This window comes from Amphiura filiformis, chromosome 7, assembly GCF_039555335.1.
Source record: "Amphiura filiformis chromosome 7, Afil_fr2py, whole genome shotgun sequence".
NCBI classification, from domain to species: Eukaryota; Metazoa; Echinodermata; class Ophiuroidea; order Amphilepidida; family Amphiuridae; genus Amphiura; species Amphiura filiformis.
Genome location: NC_092634.1, coordinates 67,595,658 through 67,609,202, shown reverse-complemented (window position 1 = coordinate 67,609,202; position 13,545 = coordinate 67,595,658). Strand labels below are relative to the sequence as shown.

General features: G+C 36.0%; 1 long non-coding RNA gene across 1 annotated transcript; it reads right to left on the bottom strand.

Annotated features, from left to right (window-relative positions):
• Window positions 1-9,482: 9,482 nt before the first annotated feature.
• LOC140157527 (uncharacterized) lies at window positions 9,483-13,272 on the bottom strand. The gene is made up of 3 exons (XR_011859698.1): window positions 13,188-13,272; window positions 12,282-12,329; window positions 9,483-9,561 (listed from the first exon to the last, which is right to left on the bottom strand). It is a non-coding gene; the product is annotated as an uncharacterized lncRNA (long non-coding RNA).
• Between the last annotated feature and the right edge of the window lie 273 nt (window positions 13,273-13,545).

The window sequence follows — 13,545 nt, the reverse complement described above, 5'->3', positions numbered from 1 at the left end:
CAGGCGATGCGACAAGTGTTAATGTATTTTGAAGGTTCACAATATTGTGATGTACCATGAGGAATTTAATTTGATCATTCAAATGTGTTTATAAATTAAAGCTATTTCATGAGAGATATGAAAAAGGGGAAACCCCTTTCAAGTAATCAGGTAAGAGTTTGTGTCTTATGACATACTCAATTCAGTCAAGGTGTATTAATAACCTTGGGAAATCCCCACTATACCAGAATGTTCAGTGCATTGCCTAATGTTAGTTGGAAAACACCATTGCTAAAATAAGGCGAATGCGAGAGAATAGTCTATGAATAGATTGTGGTTTTTGTGAGTATAAAAGGTGGAAGCAATTTAGTCTGCTCTTGGCAGTTATTCAATATGAAGAGAGGCTCTATGTCTGTTGGTCATTGTTGTGCTTCAAAAAGAGCTAAACGTGCTAACCAGTTTGCATGGAGGAGTCCCTCAGGGCACGAAACTCGGCCCATTGGTTTTCAAATTCTCATAAATGATGCTGCTCAAAATTCCACTTCTAGTTGTTGGAAATACCGGGTGTCCCAAAAAACGGTTACATGTAGATTTTATGAAAATAATGTTAATGTTAACAAATATCCTTTTCATGACATAATATATGTACCCTCTACTAGTACCCCTGTGAATGTCAAGTTCACAACTTACGTACTTAGCCCGCATTCCACGCATTCCTGAGCAAGCTCTTTACGTGACATACCATACCACCGTTACAGCCACCGTGCATTTGGCGGGACAATTCAGTAGGCCCCGCCATAGCATGGCAGATGCAGTATTTTATTCTGATAAACAATGAATAAAACTTGTTCAGTTTTATTTCAAGAGTTCAGCAATATAACAACAAACAGTAGCGATTTCAAGTCAACAAAATCAAAACAAGGCCTGAATGCAAAAGATTGATATTCATTTCACTATGTTGATGACGCGATGACGGGAGATACAGCGTGCAGAACTGCTTTCACCAAAAACGTGTTCTTTTCTAACGACCACCAGCAAGAGTCAAGAAGCTCTAAAGCTGATTTATTTTCAGTATTTAATTTTTCAATATGTTTCTTTTGTGCAATAAGTTCAAAATGAAAAATATGAGAAACATAAAAGGTAATAAAGAAATAAATCTGAAAACAAAGGTGTGCTTGTGTTCAACATTCGTTATGCGATATTTTGATGGTTAGCCACTCTTGACACCCCTGTCATCTTGCGCTCATAAGTTAAGTTGCGGTTAAGATACGGATTTGAAACTTTGAAAACAGTTACAAGAAGGATGAATAAATAATATCTGAAAAAATGATGTTGTTGTATTGTACCATCACAAAATGCGGTCCATTTTCTACATGTAACCTTTTTATGGGACACCTTGTATGTGGACGATCTGACATTTGCAGAGAATGTAAATGGATCACAACCCTCCAGCTTTTTACAATCGGATCTTGATCAGTTTACCGAGTGGTCCAAGGATAATTTGCTCAACTTAAATCCCTCCAAATGTCAGGCCCTCCAGGTTTGCTTTAGTAAAAACAAACCCCAGGCTGGCGACTTGAGAATCGGTACAGAACCACTGTCATACGTCACGGAGGCTATTAAAGGTCCTTGGCATTTATCTTCAGAACAACCTCAAGTGGGACATACAGGTTAATAACATGCTTAAAAAAGCCAATAAGAGGTTGTTTATGCTAAGGTCCCTCAAGAGGTTTGGCTTTGATAGTGAAGAGCTGAGTGTCGTTTACAGTGGTTATGTAAGACCGATTCTTGAGTACGCCAGTGTTGTGTGGCATTCCAGTATTTCTGTTAAACAATCCAAAGAACTCGAGTCTATCCAAAGAGAGCCTGTAGAACAATCCTGGGAGGAGATTACAGTTCATATCATGATGCCCTGGTTAGTTGTAAACTTGACTCCCTGTCTGATAGGAGGGTGGTGCGCTGTCGTAGGTTTGCTGAAGAGCTGCCTAAAAATGAACGAACACATTCATTAATCCCTATAAGAGTCATGGTCGCAATTTGCGCAACTCCCACAATTTTTCCCAATTCCGTGCCAGGACTGAGCGCTTTCGGCTGAGCCCTATCCCATATTTTGTTAATCTTTTAAATCAGTAATCTCCTCTTGGGATTGTTTTTCATTGCCATGATTGCTTTTTATAGTCTGGCGCAACTGTTATAATATTTTTGACATGTTTTGAATTTAAGTATATTTTGATGTTTTTCATAGTGCAATAGTATTTTGGTTAAATTAATATTTGTGTGCAATATGGTGCTTTCATGTTGTAATACTTTTTTCCCTATTAATGCAATTTTTGATGTCTTTTAAAAGTTCTTAAAGTGTTTAATATTTTTAATGTTTATATGTATGTATATTTATATTGTAATTTTACATGTAATTTGGCCGTTTGGCCACGATATATGAACAATAAAATACCGATAATAATGAATAAATAAATACAATGTTCCTCATTTCTGATATTCAACCAATTGTCTTGAATCACTGAAATTTCAGTTAAGTAATTGGATTCCTTGCCCCTATAATATACATAACATTTGTTACCAGTGTGTACAGTGCTACATTAATTCAATATCTGCGCTTCCTTAATTTATATAATGTATTTGCGCTTCCTTAATTTATATAATGTATTTGAAGGTTCACAATATTGTGATGTACCATGAAGAATTTAAGTTGATCATTCAAATGTGTTTATAAATTAAAGCTATTTCATGAGAGATATGAAAAAGGGGAAACCCCTTTCAAGTAATCAGGTAAGAGTTTGTGTCTTATGACATACTCAATTTAGTCAAGGTGTATTAATAACCTTGGGAAATCCCCACTTTACCAGAATGTTCAGTGCATTGCCTAATGTTAGTTGGAAAACACCATTGCTAAAATAAAGCGAACGCGAGAGAATAGTCTATGAATAGATTGTGGGTTTTTGTGAGTATAAAAGGTGAAAGCAATTTAGTCTGCTCTTGGCAGTTATTCAATATGAAGAGAGTTTGTAGGCTCTATGTCTGTTGGTCATTGTTGTGCTTCAAAAAGAGCTAAACGTGTTAACCAGTTTGCATAGCCAATAATGTGCTATCAACTAATAAAGCAATGAAGGACATTTTGAGCATTCCTTAATTTGGCTTTGAATTCGCCGTAGAAGTGACGTAACAATCGGATTAACTACCATAGTAATAGATGAATACAATTTTGGAATATATCGCCCTGCAATACAATCAGGTTGCACTCATCATCACCTGTGTCTGCCGGCAATCATAGATTGAATACAAAACCACTCTTTTCAAGGATACTAATCTTACAGGTGCGAGTGATCAGCATGATATCAATAATCTATAGAATTACGATTCAGGTCTTTATCCTTTTCTTTGAAATCTATAGTTCAATGCATAGGTACCGTGTTAACGTTGTAGTATAGGACAATATATTTAAAATTGTATTCATCTATTTGCTATGGTAGTTAAACCGATTAATTAGGTTGAGCCCATATTATTTTATTGGTCGAGCTATGAGTTTAAAATATACGTCTCGTCCATTATATACTGCTCCAATAAAGTATCCTTACACTTGGAAAAATAATCACAATTTACAAAAACTGAAGAAACTTGGGGTAAATTTGTTTTTTTAATAGATGCACAATCTAATCCTTTACATTATGACACCACATTGAATCCAACGTGACTTAAAGAAGCAAAGTTACTAAGCATTTGATTGGACGAAGGTACAGTTTTAAAAGTGACAAATTGGCCAAATCAAAACTCCACAGACTAGACATCTGGTTTTAGAGTGGTGAATGGCTAATTTATGCGTTTGGCTTTATATAGGAACAAAAGGAAACGGAAACAAAAGAACTGGCAAATAAAATGAAAGTTATGGAAAGTACAGAGAAGTAAAAACTGAAATAAAAACTGCTTTAAATAACGCTTCATTGAAGAAAGGGTGTTGTGTCTTTGTTGCGCTTGTTGGAATCTTTTTGCGCCTTATACATGTATAGGCCAGTTTGTCACTTTCAAAACTGGACCTTCGTCTATTCAATTGCCTGTAACTTTACTTCTTGAGGTCACATTGAATTCAATGTGGTGTCATAATGTGCAGGATAAGATAGTTCATCTATTAAAAACAACAAATTTACCCCGATATTGTTCAGTTTTGAAATTATGATTATTTTTCCAAGTGTAAGGATACTTTATTGGCGCAGTATATTTTACAACTCATAGCGAGACCCATAAATATTGGGCGTAACGCATCAAATTTTATCATTATTATGTTTTGGATCCAATATTTTCACACACTTGGATCCATCAAAACATAATAATGTATGAAATCAGATTTGCTGCTCATGAGCTGCTACATCTGTATCATCATTTGATTCATAACCCATGTTTACACTGGCTACTGGTTTCTGTGTAGGATCATTGTATTCTTGGATGACGCTAGTAGAATGTTCTCTCTTTCTGTTGAATGCTTTCTGGAAAAACAAAATAATTATGAATCAAAAGAATTAATTCTGGTGTAGACCGTAGTGATGTGACATGTTTGGTATACTTTCAAAAGTAACTTCTAATCCGTCCCGTTGACTCACTACTAAAATGACTTTATCGGGATAAAAGCGAGCGAAAAATTCAATTTTTATAAGGCTAAGGGTTGAAATTATGACAAAACCGAGCCAAAGGGAGATTTACATTTCATCCGAAATTCCTGGCCGAAATTAAGATAAAAAAGCAAAGCAATGGATCGGAGACCAGCGACAAGAGATAACTTGGTCACAAATTCTATTTTTACACACACTTTGACTCTCTGATTAAAAACAAAATTATTCTGTTGTTATAGGCACCACTTCGAATTTGGTTAGGTACCAATGACTCTTAACATCACACCCTGGTGATGTGATAAATTATATCAAGCATAATAATTACATTAGCATTATGCAAGTGTTCAGGGTATGATAGAGAGAGCCATATGTACCTATCAGGGTACCGATAATGACGTCAACACAACGTCGGATCGTTGTATAATGGTTGTATAATTGCAAGTGTTTTTGACGTCAATTGGTTTGTTTAACGTTTTAATAACATAATTTTATGACCGTGGGCAAACTTTGGTTGGTTTAAGGTGGTACTACACCCCTGATAAATTGTGTGACTAATTTGAAATTTTTCTCAAAAAATAACTATACACTGGTAACAAAAGTTATGTATAATATATGGGCAAGGAATTCAATTACTTCACTGACATTTCAGTGATTCAAGACAAGTGGTTCATTATAATGTTAAGAATTGAGGTACATTCTGGTGGTACCTCATATCTTGTCATAAATATAAACGTACCGCTTGTCTTGAGTCACTGAAATTCCAGTGCAGTAACTGGATCCCTTGCCCCTATAATATACATAATTGTTTTTACCAGTGTGTTATTATTTTTGAGAAAAATGCACTGAAAATTTGTCACAAATTTATCAAGGGGTGTAGTACCACCATAACGTTGTAATAACTTACGATCGTACAATAACGTTGAACCAACCAATTTACATCAAAAAAAATTCATACATAACCATTATACAACGTTCCGACGTTGTATCGACGTCATTTTGCTGACGTGCCCACTGGGTGGCAACCGTCGTGGCGACAACGACAACGTTTAGTGTTTAACCGTCGCAAAACCATCCGTCCTGGAAATCGAAAACTTCCTAATATTTGTTTCAGAACGGTGGCCCTCACCTTAATGCTTCTTCTGTTGAGTTGTCTCCTGGTAGTTCTATCCAAGCCATACACTATAGCATTTATAGCGCCCCACAATGGAGATGTACCAGCAAGAAGTAACACTAATGCAAATACGGGATAATCAGGAGCTACGGCATTTTGAATTCTATGTGTAATAAAGAAAATTTAGTTGACTTGGGTCATATGTATACACTGACATGAAACAAATCAATAATAAGGATTTATTAATCACCCTACGATGAACATTTTTCATGTCGATTAACAAGAGCGCTTGGTAGCCATCCGCTTTTACGTCTAATGAAACACTTGTAGCTGCTAATTCTTCCACATTCAACTGAAGATCATCTTGAAATGACTACAAATTATATTTTATAACATAAATCTACAAATAAGGCGGATGTTATACTTCATTTTGATGTGGCAGTCTTGGTCATGCTCATTGGATATTGGATACCAATCATTTTGGTACACCCTGAGATACGAACCTGGCGATTAGCGGAAATATAAGAATAACAATATAGATACAAGGATAAGCAAGAAGTGGTCGTATTTCCTCCTTTATTAGTCTCCTCTCTCGCTCAGCATGTTGTGGCTGTGGTTCTTGAGTTCCCTGGTAAATACCAATCTGATATAAGGATGAATTACAAGCGAATATCATGCATATTAATGAATTCAAACATCGGACTTTTATCAGAAATGACATTACGTTTTGTTACCTGGAGGGATTTGATCATGTCTCACTTCCTTTTTCAAGCAAATCGACGGTAATAACTCTTGTGGTGAGGGATCAACATTTAACCACAAATAGCTTCAGGCAAAACTCACTTCCTTGGAAATACCACACAAGGTTATTTTTATGTAACTCATTGACCCATTTGTGTTATATAATACAGCCTCGAGCTATAATGACATCCTTGTGATCTGGTCAACTCATTGACAGATACCAACCTCAGGATGGAATTCAATTTTTGATCATTTAGTGAAACGTAATGGAAGAGTTTGAGTGAAGCCCGGGAGCAGTCGAATATTAAAGTGACGTACCTGTGCCTACCCATGCTACCAGAGTACGACACTATTAAGGGGTCTATCGGTGGGATTATTTGTCGCAAAAATGGGTTATTCAGTTGGGGGCCCAATAAAATGGAGTCTTTCAGTGTGGGAACGCTAAAAATTGGGGGTCATTTACGTAAATTTCTGGGCAAATATGTGCAAAATTTTGCGAAAATGTGCAATTTTGAAACACAAAAATTAATGGCTACAGAAATGGTCAGTTTGTTCAAAATGTGCGCGAAACGCCCAAAGATTTGGTGTGAATTTCTTTTTTTAAAAACCCTTAGCGTGTGCGATTTGCGACAAAGCGAATCTCTCAATTTTTCTCGTCTACTCTTTACATGAGTAATGTCCAGTGGTTTACTAGACTATGCCATAGTCGATTTTTGATAAATAAAAATGTTATTAATCATGATGAACGCACTCAGTTGAACTCGAAATTATACTGATATTTAGTACATCAAAATACTAGTATAAAATGGTTATGAAAGTTTTAGGCTATATAATTATATTTGTGACAGTAAAAGTAAAGTATAGGCCCTACGTAGGCTTATATTATTGAATGCAACATATCATAATGGCATAATTATAATGACACTTCAATACTGAACAATTCTAATTTTAGAATCTGCCAGTTTATTATCCGAAAAACCGACTATGGACTTTCACTTTTAAGCAGAACTTTACCCCAGGACTCACATACTGTCAATCATACTTGTTTATCAATAAAATCTAACCACAAGACTAAGCATGGTGGTACAATACGCGCTAGATGCATACGTTCATCCACCAGCACAAAAGCGCCGCATTCCCTAGATAGTTGTGTACCATGTATAGTTATAATGGTACCAGTACGCGTCGGGATTTAAACAATAACGAGATCTGGGCGACCAATCACAAGCCAGATTCATTTTTAAAGATGCATTACATCATGCCCAATTTTAGTTAGGCCAGAAATTGGCATAACTCTCAAGGCAAAGTCAGTAGTCCACTTGGGAAGCTAACAAACAGAGGGCGTACGGTGACTGAAAAGATCAGTTGTGAAAATCTATCAATTGTGCACTCATTAATTAAATCAGAGTTTTAAGCTTAAATGTAATAGCCAGAGTAGTGCACAATTGGCAAGTGGACTACGGAGAAGTCTAGTGGTTTACCGTAATGCCATGTGAAGCCTGAAGTGCTTTAATTGCAGTTTTGGTTAAATATTAGCCAGCTCCCCCATACAGCTAAAAAACCAGACCATTAGGAGACAAACAAACCCTTTCCACGGGCGGACGGACCTTTCTGAAGGCTAAAATTACCCTAAAATTTCACCCAAAAAAAAAAAAAAAAATAGAATCTGACGATTTTTTGCAAACATAATTTCTATACATTTTCAGCCAAAGTTAACAAATTTTGGCCCCAAAATGACAGATTTTGCATGATTTTAGAAAATTTAAAAACACATTCTTCAACACGCAAATTCTGGATCGGTTGGGCCCATTGAACAGGGTTTTTTTTCATCCCTTATGAACTTATAGAATCCCGGACGTGCTTATTTTGCACAAACATATCTGGTGTTGTAGTTGTTGCGTTGCGCATTTACGGATAAAACACTCTTAAATGATCTACTCATTTTGGAATAGAAAGTTGTTAAATTTGACAAGGGAATTTATTCAGATGGAGAACAAGATAACAAGAATTCTCTTCAAAACGACTCATCACAATAACAGGTCATGTGCGTTTACCGAGGCCATTCGCCAAACCTAATTGAATGTAACACAACAAACACTATTGTGTAGTCAGTCTCGCTTGGGTATACGGTGGGCACGGTGGCACAGCGGTACAGGCTCTACATCGCAATCGGAAGGTTGCGAGTTCGAGCCCCGGCGGTGCCATCGTGTTGTGCACTTAGGCAAGGCGCTTTACCTCACTTGCCTCTCTCTACTCAGGGGCAAAATGAGAAGCTGTTAGGAATAATGTCCATTGAGCGCCGCCCAAAGGTATGAGCATGCCTTGGGCATTGTATGGCAGCTGACATATTCTAATGACAGCGGAATAAATGTAAAGCGCTTTGATACATGTGAAAGGCGCTATATAAATGTCAACATTTATTTTAAATACAGATTACAGATTCTTATCAAAATGACCTTTTGAGCAGTTTTTCTTCTCAGAGGGGAGCATAATAGAATCTTGTCAAAAAGAAATGGCTGATATTGTCATATAATGAGTTGGAGATCTTGTCAAATTAAATAGTTACTTGTCACCTAATCAAAATGAAAAGTATATCACAGCAAAAATAAATGAGTAGAGATTCTATTTAAAAAGATGAATAATGAATAGCACAAAATTAGAATGTATGATCATAAGTACTATTCGCCGTAGAAGTGATGATGTAACAGGATTAATACCATAGCAATAGATTAAAACAATTCATGAATATATCGCCCTGCACTACAAGCAGGTTGCACTCATCACCTATAGAATGAATACAATGCCACTCTTTTCAAAGATACTAATCTTACAGGTGCGAGTGATCAGTATGATATGAGTATATATCTCCACTCTTTGACATCTATGATTCAATGCAGAGGTACATCATGAACGTACTAGTGCAATGCAATATATTTAAAACTTGTTTTAAGCTATAGCTATCGTAATTAATCATGTTTCATTACTTCGGCGAATTATAATGAAGAAAAAAATTGCATCGGTGTTTTTCTTACCGTCTTTTTCAATGTGAACAATATGTATACGTAGCATATCAACATTAAAAACGTCAAGACGAATAGTGGCCCATACCAGCTGCAAAAAAAAAAAAAGCATTAAGGTTATAATTTGGTTCACCCCATACTACAGACTTGACATTTAATATGGAATATTTTTTCGCAAAATTCCAAGACTGGACTGGAAGGGGTCTGCATAAACCGCACGGGCTAAATTTACTTGGGGTGTGTCGGGAGACGGTGTAAAATAATTATTTGATAGAAAATGTACTTTCCATGAGTTTACATCATGGTGCTCATAATGTAGCGAATTTGCCTAAAATGGCGGATTTAGGGAGGCTGAATTTGAGCTTTGTGGGGGACACAATTTTGGACTTTATGCAACATTGTTCTGTTATTATCAAATTTATAGGGGTTTGAAGTGGTATTTCGTAAACTTCGTCAGCAATTGGCATTCATCACAGCTGAAATACACTTGCAATGTACCAATTATTTGAACATGGGAGGAGCTTAAAATACGGCTCATAAAAGTTTTACGTACTCAGAAAGTTTGAATGGCCCCCTGAGGTCAAATGTTATAAACTTACAGTACAAAACAACTGCGAGGATTCTTGGTTGTCCAATGAACTCACGCTGTTTCTTTTTGTACAGTAAATTTATAACATTTGGCCCCAGGTGGCCATTCAAAATTTCTGAGTGCGTAACACTTTTCGGAGCCATATTTTTAAAAGCTCCTCCCACTTTCAAAACTGGTAGATTACAAGTACATTTCAGGTCTGACGAACACTTATTGTATTTAGGTTCAGTAAATATCACCTCAAACCTCAATAAATTTGATAATATCAGAATAATGTTCCTCAAATTCAGATATTTTAACCCGACAAAAATCAAATTTAGTATCCTTAAATCCGCCATTTTGGCTAATTCAGTACATTATGAGCGCCATTATGTAAACTAATGGAAAGCACATTTTCTGTCAAACAATTACTTTACACCATCTCCCGACACACCCCAATCGATATTTACCCGGTGCGGTTTATGCAGACCCCTTCCAGACCAGTCTTGGAATTTTGCGAAAAAATATTCCATATTAAATGTCAAGTCTGTACTACAGACCATGTATCAACAATCAAAGTCCCCGTGCATTGTATGCTGTGAATTTTCACATATTCATGAGGGCCGGTTGTTGGTTCGTGCCGCCGTGCTTGACAATCACGCCAGCGTTGCGTGCCATCGCGATAACGCGATAGACCGTAAAAATACGAGGTAGGTGCCTAGCAGTTTTACCTATCGCATTTCATGGAACAATTGGTCCTCATTATCGAGTGATGCTGAGACTTTGACTGCTTGTACGCGGTCTGTTAGCTCAACTCTAGATGAGGTAACCTCAATGTTTATCAACAAAGGCAAGGGACTGCTATATTGATATGCTCGAGTGAACCTCATGCAACCACTACACTGTTCAATAGCCTTATTGTGATGTGGCGGGAGTTTTAAAAACACGAACCCTGAGTTTGACTAAACATCTAATTTTTTTGACCAAGAATCATATTTTTGATCTAAAATGACCAAAACTCATTTTTGACCACAAATTTCATTTTGAACAAAAAAAAAAATTTTTTATCGGATATCTCATAATGCTTTCAATATTGATATTTTGTCTAGTTTGTCTTTCATTGGATACATATTCATATGGTATATGATGGAAAATATCATACCTTGGGATGTTAACCCAGCAAACACAAAAACGTTTTATAAAAGTTATATTTTGGGTTTTGGTTTATGTAAAAACGTTTTAATAACATTAAAATGTAGGGTTTTATAAAGGTCATGAAATCGTTTCAACAAGTTTTGTATGAAAAACCACTACACAAATTACAATATTTTTTTAATGTTTTCGAAATGTCATTGTACACTATTTTTGCAAACACTTTTGGCCAAATATTTTGTCAACACTTAAATAACATTATGTTAAATATATTTGCACCCATCAAACACAGAAATGTTCTTAAACTATTTTTTACAAAACGTTTTAATAACATTTAAATGTCGGGTTATATAAAGGTCGTGAACATTTTAAAAACGTTATTGTAAATATTTTGGGCAAACATTTATTGCAAAATATTTTTTCAAGCCCAAAATAACATTCTGTTTAGAATGATTTGTACCAAGTTTTCAAAAATGTTTTTGGAATATTATTAAAACGTTTTTATACCCTTTAAATAACCCGACATATGAATGTTTTCTGTAAAACATTTGTGTTTGCTGGGCAGTAAATTACCAACAAATGTTATTTAATGTTATGAAAACGTTTTATACCATTAATGCACCTTTTTATATAACCCGACATTTAAACGTTTTCTGACAACCTTTTATAACCTTTTGCGAATGATGTCGAGAACGTTTTGTGTTTGCTGGGAATGGTGAGTACAATCTAGTTTGCATAGTTGTTGTGGATTGGACAAATTTAGGTAAAATAACCAAAATCAGAAAAGTGAAGTTAACAAAAAACTACCAATTCTGGTCGTGTATGTGACGAAAAATGTTTTTTTCAATATTGCTGTAGTTCGGTCATGAAAACTTTTTACCTAGGTTTCAGTTAAATAATTAGTTTAAAATGTAAAATAGTCAACATTGAAAATAAAAGCATTAACCAATTCGTTTGTTGATAGATGTGGAACACTGAAAATCAGCAAGCTCGAAGTCATAAGATTTGCAGAAATATGGTCCGTTTCAAAGAACGTTTGTCACTAGGTCTTAGGTGGTATTATATTTTTTTTAAAGTTGATCATAACTTACATTGAAAACCGCCACTCTGTTCCATCCATAAACTCATCTGTTATCCAGCTGTAATTGATAATGCCGTATAGTACATCAAAACATGGGCATCAATCTCGGTAACATGACCAATTTTAAATTATTTTCAGCCACTTAAGGATGATGCCCCCCCCCCCTCCAAACACATACGCATACAAACATTCAAGACGTACCGTAAAACCCCGTCTACAAGCATATAGTGTGCTCCTGATGAAAGCTACATTAATCCAGTCGCCATTATGGAGTTTGAGCAAATAAATTACTGATCCAAGCATATACAAACAAGTATTATTTTAAGACCGATCTATTGTATTGGTATATTAACGCTTGCTTCGAATTAATTAAGCTTTTATAAAAAAAACACTATATATGCTTGTAGACGGGGTTTTACGGTATTGACGCTAATGCATAAAAAATCCCCTCAACGGCTCGGTGACCCACCTTTGCACAATATTTTTGTGAGACACATCAAATTGCATTCTGAATACTAGGAATATCCTTCTGACATCAAATAACTGTGCGCAGGTGGTCGGCAATCACGGCGGGCCTTTGCCCTGATACGCGAACGCGACAGCAGTACGCGCAACATAATACGTGTAAGTTGTAATGAAGTTTCGTTCATTTTATAATAAGGGCAGTTTTTATTACGGTAACTTTATTTTTGCTTACAAAAATAATTTACAGTAATTAAAATAATATTTAACTGACTAAGAATGAGTAGTGGATACCGGTTGCGCCGGCATCCACTACTCAAAATATATTGAACCTGCCTGTCGTCTATCACACGGTAGAGGATAGTAAAAACAAAAATTCCTATCGTCTATTCTCTAATTGAAACGCATTCCATAGTGCACATTGATGAGGATACCGCTTCTGAAAGCTACTCACCACCACAATCCTGCTGGTCCATAGTGGTCCCCGATAAATGGTAACAATGACATAATCAATGGTATTCCCCAACCAACAACATGATACGTGCTGAAGAAAGATACAATTTTAATTTCATCAGCAAGTTTTATTATACACGAGACAAGTATACACATACAATAACACAATAGTTTTAAAACATCAAAAAATAAGCACTTGCAGATTATAATTAAGGATATTCGACCAGCGAGTCCTTGGCAAGGGACAAAATGAGTATATGGAGCGCAAAGACATCAGGACTCAGCGGATGGAGCACGGAAGACTTGAAAGCAGAAAAGATGGATCAAACGCTCTCAACCTCTCCGTGCCACAACCACAA